The sequence below is a fragment of the Nelumbo lutea genome, chromosome 1 (assembly GCF_056320005.1).
Source record: "Nelumbo lutea isolate HS-2025 chromosome 1, American lotus-T2T, whole genome shotgun sequence".
NCBI lineage: Eukaryota > Viridiplantae > Streptophyta > Magnoliopsida > Proteales > Nelumbonaceae > Nelumbo > Nelumbo lutea.
In genome coordinates, this window is record NC_142684.1 from 220085304 (window position 1) to 220099031 (window position 13728).

Here is a 13728-nt window from a genome sequence, read left to right on the forward strand (position 1 = left end):
AAATAAAAATGGAGAAAAAATATTTGAATAAAAGTAACGATAATTAAATGATGAAGAGTAGTTTGTGATGAACAAGGCTTCGAGATTCACTTGATCGATTTGCGTAATTGGTATCGACTTTGATTCCAATTTATTATTCAATTAGAAGTTTCACATCCCAAACAAATAATCAGAAAATATAACTTTGAAACCAATGACAAGAAAAAAAGTATTTGTTTTGAGATAATTAATTTTCAGTGAAGAACAGACTGATCTATTCTTACAAGCTACCCAAGAACGACAACATATCAGATTGACAGTATTGCAGTCAAGGATCAACTTATAAAATAAATCTACCCAACCAATTATTTTTTAACAAATTGCACATAAAAAGAGCATGACTAGCATTGTATGGAAATTGAAGAATATAACTTCAGGATTTATCAAAATAATAAAAGAAATCTCTCAATAACAAAATTAAACATTGAAATCTCTCAAGGAATCAAAGTAAAATAACAAGTAAAACTCATCGATCAAGATCCTTTCTAGCCTTGTTGAAGCTTTAGCCGCACCTGGACATCATTCTCCCATCTTCTCTTTTGTGAAAGACTGAGAAAATAATGCCAAAATAACCTCTGCAAGTTGTCTCCCTCTTAGGTTAGATTTTTTCCTTTTTATTGTGCTGCCAGGCTCCTCAATCTGCTCAGCCCGGATCCGCGTCTTATCCCCCAATTTTCGCTTGGATGGATATTGATTTAGAGGAAATTATCAATAGATGAATTGTAGTCATATCCCTTAGCTGTCCATAGCCTCAAGAATCATTGAATTTTGACATTTTTTGAGAAAGATATGCCCAAAATACTGGACCCTGTTTAGAGTAAAGCGGGAAACGAATCAGCACTCATACTTGGGTCATTGAACTTGGGTTTGGGTTTCTTGGACCTATGTTTGGGCTTTCCTCCACTCAATTATTAATTCTTTCAGCATAAAAATTGCACAAATAATAAAATTGACACTTATAAAATTATTATGAAAAAAATATTACTTTTAAACTCTTTATTTTACAAATGTCAATTGTTGAGAACACTTTAGATATACATTTTCATGCTTTTGTCACTTGGTTGGGTGGATGTGCCGTTTGGCCAATCAATCCCAATTCGGTCCATGGGCTGTGCGGTCTCCCTTTTTTTGGGTGAGCCTGTCTTCACTTGGTTCTAACTTTGTAGTGAATTGTGCAGATTTGGACATGGATGGTGTTGAGGAGACAGTTGGCGTATGGAAGTTGTGGCCGTGAGGAAGGCATAGGCAGCTAGGAGCTCGAGCATGTAGCCCGGGGCCATGGAGCTTTAACCTCATTCTGTAGAGTGCACACATCGATAGGGGAAGAGGCTGAGGTCAACGGAAGAAGTCATGGTAGTTGACTTGGAGGAGGCCATGACTCAACTCGAGCGATCTTCATCGTAGAGGGGGGACACTCTAGAATATGCTTCGGTTGAGGGCTCGGCTGGTGCATACGTGCCACAATGGTCGGTTCAGCCAAAGGACACCCATGAGACAAAGGTGGTGGCTGAGCAGTTTGCCAGGGTGTGATGCTCCTTGGCATTAGGAAGGAAGCCAATAGCCACACCAATAGCTTCTTGGAAAGCGTGACTCCATTAGATCATGGAGGTAAGTTCCACTTTACTTGTTTTTCCTTGTTTCTCTTCTTGCATACTAACTATTTGGTACCCTACATCCAGTTTGTTCGGCTGTCGGCCTTGTCGACCACCTCTGCAAGTTGTAGCGATTTTATGAGCCACAAGAGATTGAGAATGCCTAGCTAAAGGCAGAACTGGCTGAGTTGAAGCGCGATGTTGAGGAGAAAGACGACACTGTCTACAAGCTTAAGGGTCGCACCCATGATCTTAAAGAGCCACTAGATGTGTTGAGGAGGGTCTCGAGGAGGCCGAGGTGAAGATAGCTCAGGAAAAGGATAAGGACGTCTCCGAGTATAGAGCTTAGGAGGCTCATCAGAGCAAGTTGGATGACTACATTACCAACTCTTGGTAGGAGGGGTTCGCTCTCTGTTAGTGGAGGGTGATGCATCAGTTTCCAGAGTCATTGATGTTGTTCAGGGGTTTGGCCCATTCGATACCGAAGAGCCTGATCGTGGAGATGCTTTTGTCATTGATGCCCAGGAGTGTGTCAAGGCCTCCCCAACGAAAAGTTGATGTGCTGTCTTTTCCCCTTTTTTAGGGTCTTTGTATTCAGCCTGGTACGTCAGGTTTATAGTCATCAGCTTCTTGATTAATGGAAAGTCTTTTTACCAAGCACGTTCTGTGTTTCTTCTCTCTTCTCTCTAAGTTGTTTCGCTTCGGAATTAGGTTGGTTGGTAGAGTTCATCAGTCACGCTCTTGCAATTGTTCTCAGGCTAGTTAGGGTCTTGGACTTGACATTGTGGCTAGGGTTTTTGGCATTATGGCCTTGGTCTCATGATGGCCGAGGTCTTGGGCTTTGTGGCCTTGATCTCATGTTGGCCGAAGTCTTGCGTTGGCTAGATGGTTGGGGTCTTCGACTTTGTGGGCTCAATCTTGCATTGGCCAAGGTCTTTGGCTTAATGGCCTCGGTCTTAGGCTGACTGAGGTTCTTGGATTGATGCTCTCCAATCGGGGTCTTCAACTTTGTGGCCTCGGTCTTGCGTTGGCCAAGGTCTTTGTCCTAGTGGCATCAGTCTTAGGATGGCTGAGGTTCTTGGCTTGATGCTCACTGACCAAGGTCTTTATCTTCGAGGCTTCAGTCTTGCGTTAGCCAAGGTCTTTGTCCTAACGGCCTCAGTCTTATGTTGACCGAGGTCTTTGGCTCAGTGGCCTCGGTCTTATTCTACTAGAGGTGCTTCCAAGCTCTCATCATTGTCCGGGTGGTCGGTGGCACCTGGTCTTGGTTAACTCTGTTTCAATTGTGAGTCAAGTGGGTGCGCATAGTTCAATGGCCGTCCTCTTGCCATTATGTGGTAGGGATGTCGTTCCCGCAGTGCCCGTCGGGGGCTTATTCTGGCCTCGACCATTTGTGGTCGGTCGGGTCTTTCGTGAGCTTGTTATTGTGCTGCATCCATTGGTCAATGTGGAGTTCAGTCATACTGTATGCAGAAGTTTGGTTGTTTGTGCTTGAAGAATATTCTTTATTTATTGAGTTTGTACAACCTAGTTGTCGTTAGTGCTCGACATTGATCGTCATCAGTACATCTTAGTCATGGCACTCTAGCTCCTTAAATTAGGTCTTCTGCACCTAGTTTCCCCTTTTAAGGGTCATCCTGCTCGAGATGATGACGATGACCTCGACCGAGGGAGCTTGGACTAGGGGCTCATCGGTGCAATGCAATTCTTCTCTAGGGATATGCTCTTTGATATCGATGAACCCATGGAGGTATCCACATCAAACGAAGTCTTCCAAGTGGTGGCGAAGGTCATGGCAACTTTCGGTGTCGTGGTTGTGGTCTCGTTAGAAATCGTAATACTTGTCTCGATTTCTCTTGTTGCCTTAGGTTTTCATCTTCTCAAACCACTTGACGAAGCTGTAGTAGCGGATTTGCATCAGTATGTTAGCTCGCGGAGTGTTAAGTGGAGTGAGGTGAAATGTCAGCAACAGGGTCCTCGGTTTATGATTAGGTCAGCAATCTTGCCTCTTGGCATCTTGGTTCAGTCTTCAACCATGCTGGTTTTCATCCTCCCTACACAGCACATGGGCCTCTTCGGCGTTCATATTCATGAGCATAGTCAAGTTGGGTGGAGGGTTCTTTTGCAAAGAGAAGTTGAACATTTAGGAGTGCTTCACCGTTGAACCTTGCCAAGTATTCCCTTAGGGTATCTCCTTCCTTCTATTGTACTTGCATGAGGCTGTCCGACATCTTCCACTACGTTTGGTTGGTGGTGAACTGTGCTATGAACTGTGCCTCCAACTGCTCCTAGGAGGATATGGACAGCGACGGAAGGGAGGCGTACCAGGTTTTGGTGATATCGTAGAGGGTGGTGACGAAGGGCTTGCATATAAGACCCTTGAAGGAGTCGTGCAACATCATTATCTACTTGAACCCTTTAATATGGTCGTTTGGGTCCAAGGCCCCATTGTACTTCTCGAACTGAGGAGGTTACCATCTGACTCGAGGAAGCTCATCAACGATCTCTTGGATGAAGATGACCTCTTTTGTTGGCTATTGACTATGACGTTGCTCTAGTGGTTGGACCATTGGTGGGGCCACGCTACACTTCGTTTGGCCATGTTCCAACTCGGCCAGTCGTTGTCGTAGGTCCTTGATTTTAGTGCCACTTTCTGCTGGTGCTGCGTTGATGAACATCTTTGCTTTCGAAGTTGCTTGCTGATCTCGGACTAAGTTGGATTTAGCTATCAATATTGGGGGTTGTTGTACATGTTGGCCAAGTCATTCTTGCACCGAAATCCTTGTGCTGGAGTGATGTGATTTACTATAGGTTTCGCGCGCACAAGGCTGAGCTGGGGGTGGGACCTCTAACATGGAAGGAAACACTCATGGTTGGACTAGGCCTCGTGTTGACTTGCGTGATGCCTTTTGGAGTCCTCGGTGTGAGGATCGGGTGTGGCAGGTGCCTGCGTGGCAGGGTGAGTAACTTGAGGGGTGTGTGCTAGTTGTCCTAGCATCTCCATCATGGTTTGGATACAATCAACTTTCTACTACATGGCAAGGAACTGTGTGGGGTTGACTACTGCCTATTGCTGGGGCTTCCAAGGCGGGGAGCTCTGAAGTGAGTGGGATCCCTAAGATGGGGAATGTGCTCTGGAGCAATCGGGTGTGTTCTTAGGCATGGTTACTTTTAGTGCACGAAAAGGGGTTTGGGAAATAATTCTGAATTGAGGACACAATCAGACTCCTACCAACCAAACAATGCCGAGGTCGAAGGATGAAGCCGCACACCAAAAAGGCGCACACAATCAAAGTCCTGCCAACCGGACAAGCCTAGTGACGATTTGAACAGTTCAATCAGCCAGGTCACCAACAAGTTGAAAACATTGATGATAAATAAGAAATGTTTTTATTAATGATGAAAATGACATGTAAAATTTAAAACCAATTGGAAGTAAAAACTATTTTCCTTTTATCTCTCATTAAATCTCATATCTAAGGTTTATTAAATCCTATATTTAAGATATTGATGTAAATAAAAATGATCATATTCTTATTTATGAATATTCAGTCTTTCTACACTTAATTAACATTTAATTGGACTCATTACGCTGGTATTTTGATTCAGGGCAAGGAAAGAAGTCGTTAGAAGGAAGACAAGGCTAATAGGATGACAATGTTCAGTAATCTGGGCCTAACTCTCACATCCGGGCTCCGATTGGGTTGATTCAGATGCACTAGAAAGATAAAAGCGAAATATACAACTTTAATGTTTTGATTTTTGATAGATTCGGACTGCACCAAAGTCAAAATCGGGCCCAAAGTCGAAGTGGATCCGTAGTAAAGCCCAGCTCACAACTAAGGGCCAATTCGCAGAAAAGCTTTGTTGCATCCCAAATTATTAAAGCAACCCACTCGAATTCAAGAATCCAGAGTCTTCTTAGATTTGAATTCTAAATGTAATTCTAGAAAGTTAAAGAAGATTGAGATCATTAGATAAAAGATAAGATAAGGTAGGATAGGATCAGTGTAAAACTAACCTGGATTATCCATTCTTGGGATAACTCCAAGTAGTTGTAACAGCCCCTCCCCAAAAACTATGTAAAGGGTGAGCGCACCAACACCTATCACTTATTGAAGTTCCCTCTGAAGTAATCAAGAAGACCATCAAGAAAGCTTCAAGAAGGAGATCAGCAAGGCAAGGAAGATTCAAGAAGGAGGTGGCGGCAAGAAGAAAAGAAGATCTCAGCTCCAAAGGCGACATCATGAGTTCTTTCTTTCCTCTTGTTTGTTTTATTTCCTTTTATCATGAACTGATTTATTTATAGCTAGGGCTGTGGAAAGCCTAACCATGACAATGAATATATTTTTATTATGATTTATCCAAGATTGTGATTTTTATATAGTCTATGAGTTATTATGCTTAATGCGATTAGGAGTGGCCATCTCTTAATTGATTGGGTTTATGTGAATGAATCGGGAGAGGAATTCATATAATGGATTGAACAATTTGTGGTGTGAATTGAATGTTATATAGGGATTATACACATGATTCATCTGAATGTATAAGATTTTCTTTGAACTTAATGCATTTCTATCTTGAGAACTCTAGTCGAGGGATCGAAGGGTTATTTGATAGAAGTAGATTTGATATATCTTGGGAAAGAATATTAAATAAAATTGGAAAAAATTTAGATTATGAGAATAACAAATTATCTTGATTAATCTCATCCATTAATATTCATTGGAATGGTTAGGCAGACCAATGGTCCTAGCGATTTCAATTAATCGTTGCATATTCAGTTATTGATTACCTTTGCATTTATTTTCTTTTTCTATTTTTAATTTTCAATAGTTCTTATTGTTGGATCTGAATTTTGGTTGTTCAAATAATTAAGGAAGGTTGTAATTCTGATACTTATTTTGTTAAATCCTCGTGGGAACGATATTTTTATACTACTTGATAATTAGTGCACTTGCTAGGGTTATAATTATAGCTATCAAGTTTTTGGCACTATTGCTGGGGATTTAATTCCAAAATAATATTAGAACTTGTTGACCTTGGTTGATTTGGATTTTTATTTCCATTTTTATTTTTTTATTTGTTTGAACTGTTGTTGTGTTCAGATTTACTAGTGCATGACATGCACTAGAAGAGAAGGACTAGCATAATTCGATCCTGAAATAGAGAGAACTCTTCACCTATTGCAAAGAGCCAACAAAGGTAAAACGAGAGAGGAGGTTGAAGAAGGCGTACTAGCAGTAGAAGTTGAGGAAGAAATGGAGGTAAATCGCACCCTTTTGGACTATGCTTGTCCAACAATTGATGGGGCTACTTCCAGCATTTGCAAGCTCACAATTCAAGACAATAATTTCAAAATCAAGCCTGCAATAATCCAAATGATTCAGACGACTATTCAATTTAGTGGATTACCAAGTGATGATCCTAATGCACATATTGTTAATTTCCTAGAAATATGCGATACATTTAAATATAATGGAGTTAGCGATGATGCTATTAGGCTTAGACTATTTCCATTTTCATTGCGTGATAGAGCTAAAGATTGGCTTAACTCACTCCCTGTAGGAAGCATCACCACTTGGAATGACTTAACCCAAAAATTCTTGGCTAAGTATTTTCCACCCTCTAAAATAGCAAAGTTAATTAATGATATCATTACTTTCGCTCAATTAGAGAGGGAATCTTTGTATGAAGCATGAGAACGGTTCAAGGAGATGCTTAGGAAGTGTCCTCACCATGGGATACCAACTTGGCGTCAAACCCAAACGTTTTATAATGGTATTACCCCCTCTAATCAGTCCATTATTGATGCATCTACAGGAGGTAATATCATGAGGAAAATGCCAGAGGAAGCTTATGACCTAGTGGAAGAAATGGTGTCGAACAACTACTAATGGAGTAATGACCGAATTGATCGAAGGGGAGTACACCATATCGATTCTTTTGCAGCTTTATCTACTTAACTTGCTAGTTTGAATAAGAAATTAGATACTCTTAATGTTGCAGTAATAAATACATCATCTATAAATCCATATGATTTCTGTGGCCAATTAGGACATATTAATTATGAATGTCCATTAGATAATCTTTTTGCTTCACCTGAAAGTGCTAATTTTATTTCTCATGGTGGCAGACTGAATTTCAACCCCTATTCGAACACATACAACCCAGGGTGGAGGAGTCATCCAAATTTTTCATGGAACAACAACCAACAAAAAGCGCCCATGGGATTCCAACAACAGCCGCTCTCACAAGAAAAGAAGGGTAATTTAGAAGAAATGATTCCTAAGTTCATTAATGTTGTTGAAACAAAATTTCAAGAACATGAAAAAAGATTTTTAAGTCAAGAAGCATCAATTAAGAACTTAAGTCCAAGTGGGGCAGATTGTGAATATGTTGTCAAAAAGAAAAGAGCGAGGGTTGCCTAGCAACACAAGAAAAATTCAAGGGAGCAAGTGAATGCCATTGCTCTACGAAGTGGGAAAACAATTGGCGATACCCAGAATGAGGACCAAAAAGCCAAAGTGGTCGATCCACAAAAGGAGGCCGAAGGGAGTACACCTAAACTGAATTTAGATGCTATTAAACTTCATCTTCCCTACCCTAGAAGAGTTTTGAAAGCCAATTTGGATAAACAATTTGAGAAATTTTTGGAAGTGTTTAAAAAGATACATATTAACATCCCTTTTATTGATGTATTGTCACAGATGCCAAAATATGCCAAATTCTTGAAGGAGGTGATGTCAAACAAAAGGAAATGGGAAGATTGTGAGATGGTGAAGTAAACAAAAAGTGTTCAGCCATTCTTCAAAATAAATTTAATGCCCTACTCTATTTTTGAAAAATCGGATTTTTGAAAAATCCGATTTGGGTGCTAGTATAAATTTAATGCCCTACTCTATTTTTGAAAAATCGGATTGCATGAACTAACATCTATAACTATTACCCTGCAATTAGCTGATCGTAGCATTAAATACCCTAGGGTAATAGTAGAAGATGTTTTAGTCAAAGTAGGTAAACACATCTAAATTAGATGATCCTTTCGAAAGTTGCATTCTTAATTCTTGTAAAAACATGCAGGTCTTGGATGAGGAAGTTAAGGAGGTTTTGAATTGTTTGGAGAACAGTCAAGAAGGGTTCAATCCAAGACAAGGTAATGCTCATTATATTATGTTATCGATTTCTAATAAGAGACTGTTACCCTCTGTTTTGCAGGCCCCTATTCCAGATTTGAACCGCCCATGATGGATGAAAGAGGAGCATACCGAAAGCTGCAACCATGAGAGTTAGAGAATCCGATTCATGATTATTAAAAATAGGGAAGTTTGTTTTTCCTTTTTCTTTTTGTTTTTACATTTCTAGTTTAGTTTTTCTACCCTTTCTTTGCATTTAACCTCACATTGGGGACAATGTAAGTTTTAAGTGTGGGGGAGGGGATTTAGGATTTAGGTTAGAATTTAGGTTGTGTTTTAAAATTTGATTTAGGTTGTGTTTTTTTGCATTTAAAAAAAAAAAACTCAACTCTTTTGAAATCAATTGAAACAATATTCTAGGAAAATTATTGTGAACTGAGTAAAGAAATATGATAAGGGAGCACACCACTCATCTGAAGCCATCCCTTTTAAGCTAGTCCTAAATTCAAGTATAAGTAAACATGGTAAATATTTTACCAAGCAATTCAACTGATAGGACGAAACATAAAATGCACCTACCAACCAAGCAATTCAATTGGTAGGATGGAGCATAAAATGCACCTACCAACCAAGCAATTCAATAATAGGATGGAGCATAAAATGAACCTATTGACCAAGTAATCCTAACAGTGGGATGGAGCATAAAATGCACCCACTGACTAAGTCCTAAAAGTGAGATGGAGCATAAAATGCACTCACTTCCACCAAGGAGAAAAAAAAAGAAAAAAAAAGAGCAAGTAAAAATGTTTTCCGATTGGGCTGATTCAAGATGCATTGGAAAGATAAGAGTGAAATCTACAACTTTCATGTTTTGGGTTTTGACAGATTCGGCCTGCACTGAAGTCAAAATCAGGTCCAAAGTCAAAGTAGATCCGTAGTAAAGCCCAGCTCACAATTAATGGCCAATTTGCAGAAAAGCCTTGTAGCAGTCCAACTTATTAAAACAGTCCACTCGAATTCAAAATCCAGAGTCTTCTTAGATTTGAATTCTAAATATAATTCTAGAAAGTTAAAGAAGATTGAGATCATTAGATTAGAGATAAGATAAGATAGGATAGGATCAGTGTAAAACTAACCTGGATTATCCATTCTTGAGATAACTCCAAGTAGTTGTAACTGCCCCTCCCCAAAAACTATGTAAAGGGTGGGTGCACCAGTACCTGACATCAATCAATTACTGAAGTTCCCTCTGAAATAATCAAGAAGACCATCACGAAAGCTTCAAGAAGGAGATCAACAAGGCAAGGGAGCTTCAAGGAGGTGGTGGCAAGAAGAAAAGAAGATCTCAGCTCTAAAGGCGACATCATGGGTTCTTTCTTTCCTCTTATTTGTTTTATTTCCTTTATCATGAATTAATTAATTTATAGTTAAGGCTGTGGAAAGCCTAACCATGACAATGAATATATTTTTATTATGATTTATCCAAGATTGTGATTTCCATATAGTCTATGAGTTATTATGCTTAATGCGATTAGGAGTGGCCATCTCTTAATTGATTGGGTTTATGTGAATGAATCGGGAGAGGAATTTGTATAATGGATTAAATAATTCATGGTGTAAATTGAATGGTATATAGGGATGCATACACATGATTCATCTGAATGTATAAGTTTTTTTTTTAACTTAATGTTTTTCTATCTTGAGAACTCTAGTCGAGGAATCGAAGGGTTATTTGATAGAAGTAGATTTGATATATTTTAGTAAAAAATAATAAATAAAATTGGAAAAACTTCAGCTTATGAGAATGACAAATTATCTTGGTTAATCTCATCCATTAATATTCATTGGAATGGTTAGCGGACCAATGGTCTTAGCGGTTTCAATTAATCATTGCATATTCAGTTATTGATTGCCCTTGCTTTTATTTTTTTTTTCTATTTTTAATTTTCAGTAGTATAAAAATATCATTCCCATGAGGATTTAACAAAATAAGTATTAGAACTACAACATTCCTTAATTATTTGGACAATCAAAATTCAGATTCAAGAATAAGAACTACTGAGAAAAAAAAATAGAAAAAAGAAAATAAAAGCATAGGTAATCAATAATTGAATATGCAACGATTAATTGAAATCGCTAGGACCATTGGTCCATCTAACCATTCCAATGAATATTAATGGATAAGATTAACCAAGATAATTTGTCATTTCCATAAGCTGAAGTTTTTCCAATTTTATTTAATATTCTTTTCCAATATATATCAAATCTACTTCTATCGAGTAACCCTTCGATCCCTCGACTAGAGTTCTCAAGATAGAAATGCATTAAGTTCAAAGAAAAACTTATACATTCAGATGAATCATGTGTATATATCCCCATATACCATTCAATTCACACCATGAATTATTCAGTCCATTATATGAATTTCTCACCCGATTCATTCACATAAACCCAATCAATTAAGAGATGGCCAATCCAAATCGCATTATGCATAATAACTCAGACTATATGGAAATCAAAATTTTGGATAAATCATAATAAAAATATATTCATTGTCATGGTTAAGCTTTCCACAGCCCTAGCTATAAATAAATCAAATCATGATAAAGGAAATAAAACAAACAAAAGGAAAGAATGAACTCATGATGTCACCCTTGGAGCTGAGATCTTTTTTTCTTCTTGCCGCCACCTCCTTCTTGAAACTTCCTTCCCTTGCTGATCTCCTTCTTAAAGATTTTTTGATGGTCTTGTTAATTATTTCAGAGGGAACTTCAGTAATTGATTGATGCCAGGTGCTAGTACGCCCACCCTTTACATAGTTTTTGGGGAGGGGTTGTTACAACTACTTGGAGTTATCTCAAGAATGGATAATCCAGGTTAGTTTTACACTGATCCTATCCTATCTTATCTTATCTCTTATCTAATGACCTCAATCTTCTTTAACTTTCTAGAATTACATTTAGAATTCAAAACTAGAAGACTCTGGATTCTTGAATTCGAGTGGATAAGTTGGGCTGCTACAAGGCTTTTCTGCGAATTGGGCCTTAGCTGTGAGCTGGGCTTTACTATGGATCTGTTTTGACTTTGGGCCCGATTTTTTCTTCGGTGTAGGCAGAATCTATCAAAATCCAAAACAAGAAAATTGTAGATTTTGCTCTTATCTTTCCAGTGCATCTTGAATCAATTCAATCGGAGCCTGGATGTGAGAGTTAGGCCCAGATTACTGAACATTGCTGAAATTGTGAAAAACCATCCTATTAGCCTTGTCTTCCTTCTGACGACTTCTTTCCTTGCCCTGAATCAAAATACCAACGTAATGAGTTCAATTAAGTGTTAATTAAGTGTAGAAAGTCTGAATATTCATAGATAAGAATATGATAATTTTTATTTACATCAATATCGTAAATATAGTATTTAATAAACCTTAGATATGAGATTTAATGAGAGATAAAAGGAAAATAGTTTTTACTTCCAATTGGTTTTAAATTTTACATGTCATTTTCATCATTAATAAAAACATTTCTTATTTATCATCAATGTTTTCAACTTGTTGGTGACCTGGCCGATTGAACTGTTCAAATCGTCACTAGGCCTTGATTGTAGGTTTGGTTTTATTGAAACTCCCCATTTTGGTTAAAAACCATCTAACTTGGGCAATTCAAGCATTGATCCGTTCGACCCAATAACCAAGTTGTAGGTTGTGCACTTAATTATGTGCAAACTTTTGGAAGCCATAACTTTACACTCCGATGTCTGATTGGGTTATCTTTTTTTTTTTAATTTTGAGTAACTTTTCAAGATCTATACGTCCCAAGGGCATTATGCACCTGGCCTTGCCATTTTCACGAAAAAAAAACCCTTTTTTGGCATCAAATTATAATTTTTAATGTTTTTTATAAATAAAAAATTTAAAACAGATTTAAAAAACATCAATAAATGTAACATAATACATATATTATATGTAATATATGTAAAACATAACTATGATATATGTAAAACATAATTATACTATTTATTAATAAAATGTATTTTTACACACACAGAGGTGTAGACGAGATTCGATCTTCCGTATTAATAAAACATAATTATACTATTTACGTATAGCCAATAACCCATCCCCCAACCCATATAGCCCCTCAACACAAGTGTAGGCAGGATTCGATCTTAAAGCAAGGGTAATCAATAACTGAATATGCAACGATTAATTGAAATCGTTAGGACCATTGGTCCGCCTAACCATTTCAATGAATACTAATAGATGAGATTAACCAAGATAATTTGTCATTTCCATAAGTTGAAATTTTTTCAATTTTATTTAATATTCTTTTTCAAGATATATCAAATCTACTTCTATCAAGTAACTCTTCGATCCCTCGACTAGAGTTCTCAAGATAAAAATGCATTAAGTTCAAAGAAAAACTTATACATTCAGATGAATCATGTGTATATATCCCTATATACCATTCAATTCACACCATGAATTATTCAGTCCATTAAATGAATTCCACTCCTGATTCATTCACATAAACCCAATCAATTAAGAGATGGCCAATCCAAATCGCATTATGCACAATAACTCATAGACTATATGGAAATCACAATCTTGGATAAATCATAATAAAAATATATTCATTGTCATGGTTAGGCTTTCCACAGCCCTAGCTATAAATAAATCAATTCATGATAAAGGAAATAAAACAAACAAGAGGAAAGAATGAGCTCATGATGTCGCCCTTGGAGCTTAGATCTTCTTTTCTTCTTGCCGTCACCTCCTTCTTGAAGCTTCCTTCCCTTACTGATCTCCTTCTTGAAGCTTTCTTGATGGTCTTTTTGATTAGTTCAGAGGGAACTTTAGTAATTGATTGATGCCAAGTGCTGGTACGCCCACCCTTTACATAGTTTTTGGAGAGGGGCAGTTACAACTACTTGGAGTTATCTCAAGAATGGATAATCCATGTTAG

At 37.8% G+C, this 13728-nt stretch overlaps 1 non-coding gene across 1 annotated transcript; it reads right to left on the reverse strand.

Moving 5' to 3' along the window:
* Positions 1–7270: 7270 nt before the first annotated feature.
* On the reverse strand, positions 7271–7377 carry LOC148881143 (small nucleolar RNA R71). The gene has a single exon (XR_016106288.1). It is a non-coding gene; the product is annotated as a small nucleolar RNA R71 (small nucleolar RNA).
* Positions 7378–13728: the final 6351 nt, after the last annotated feature.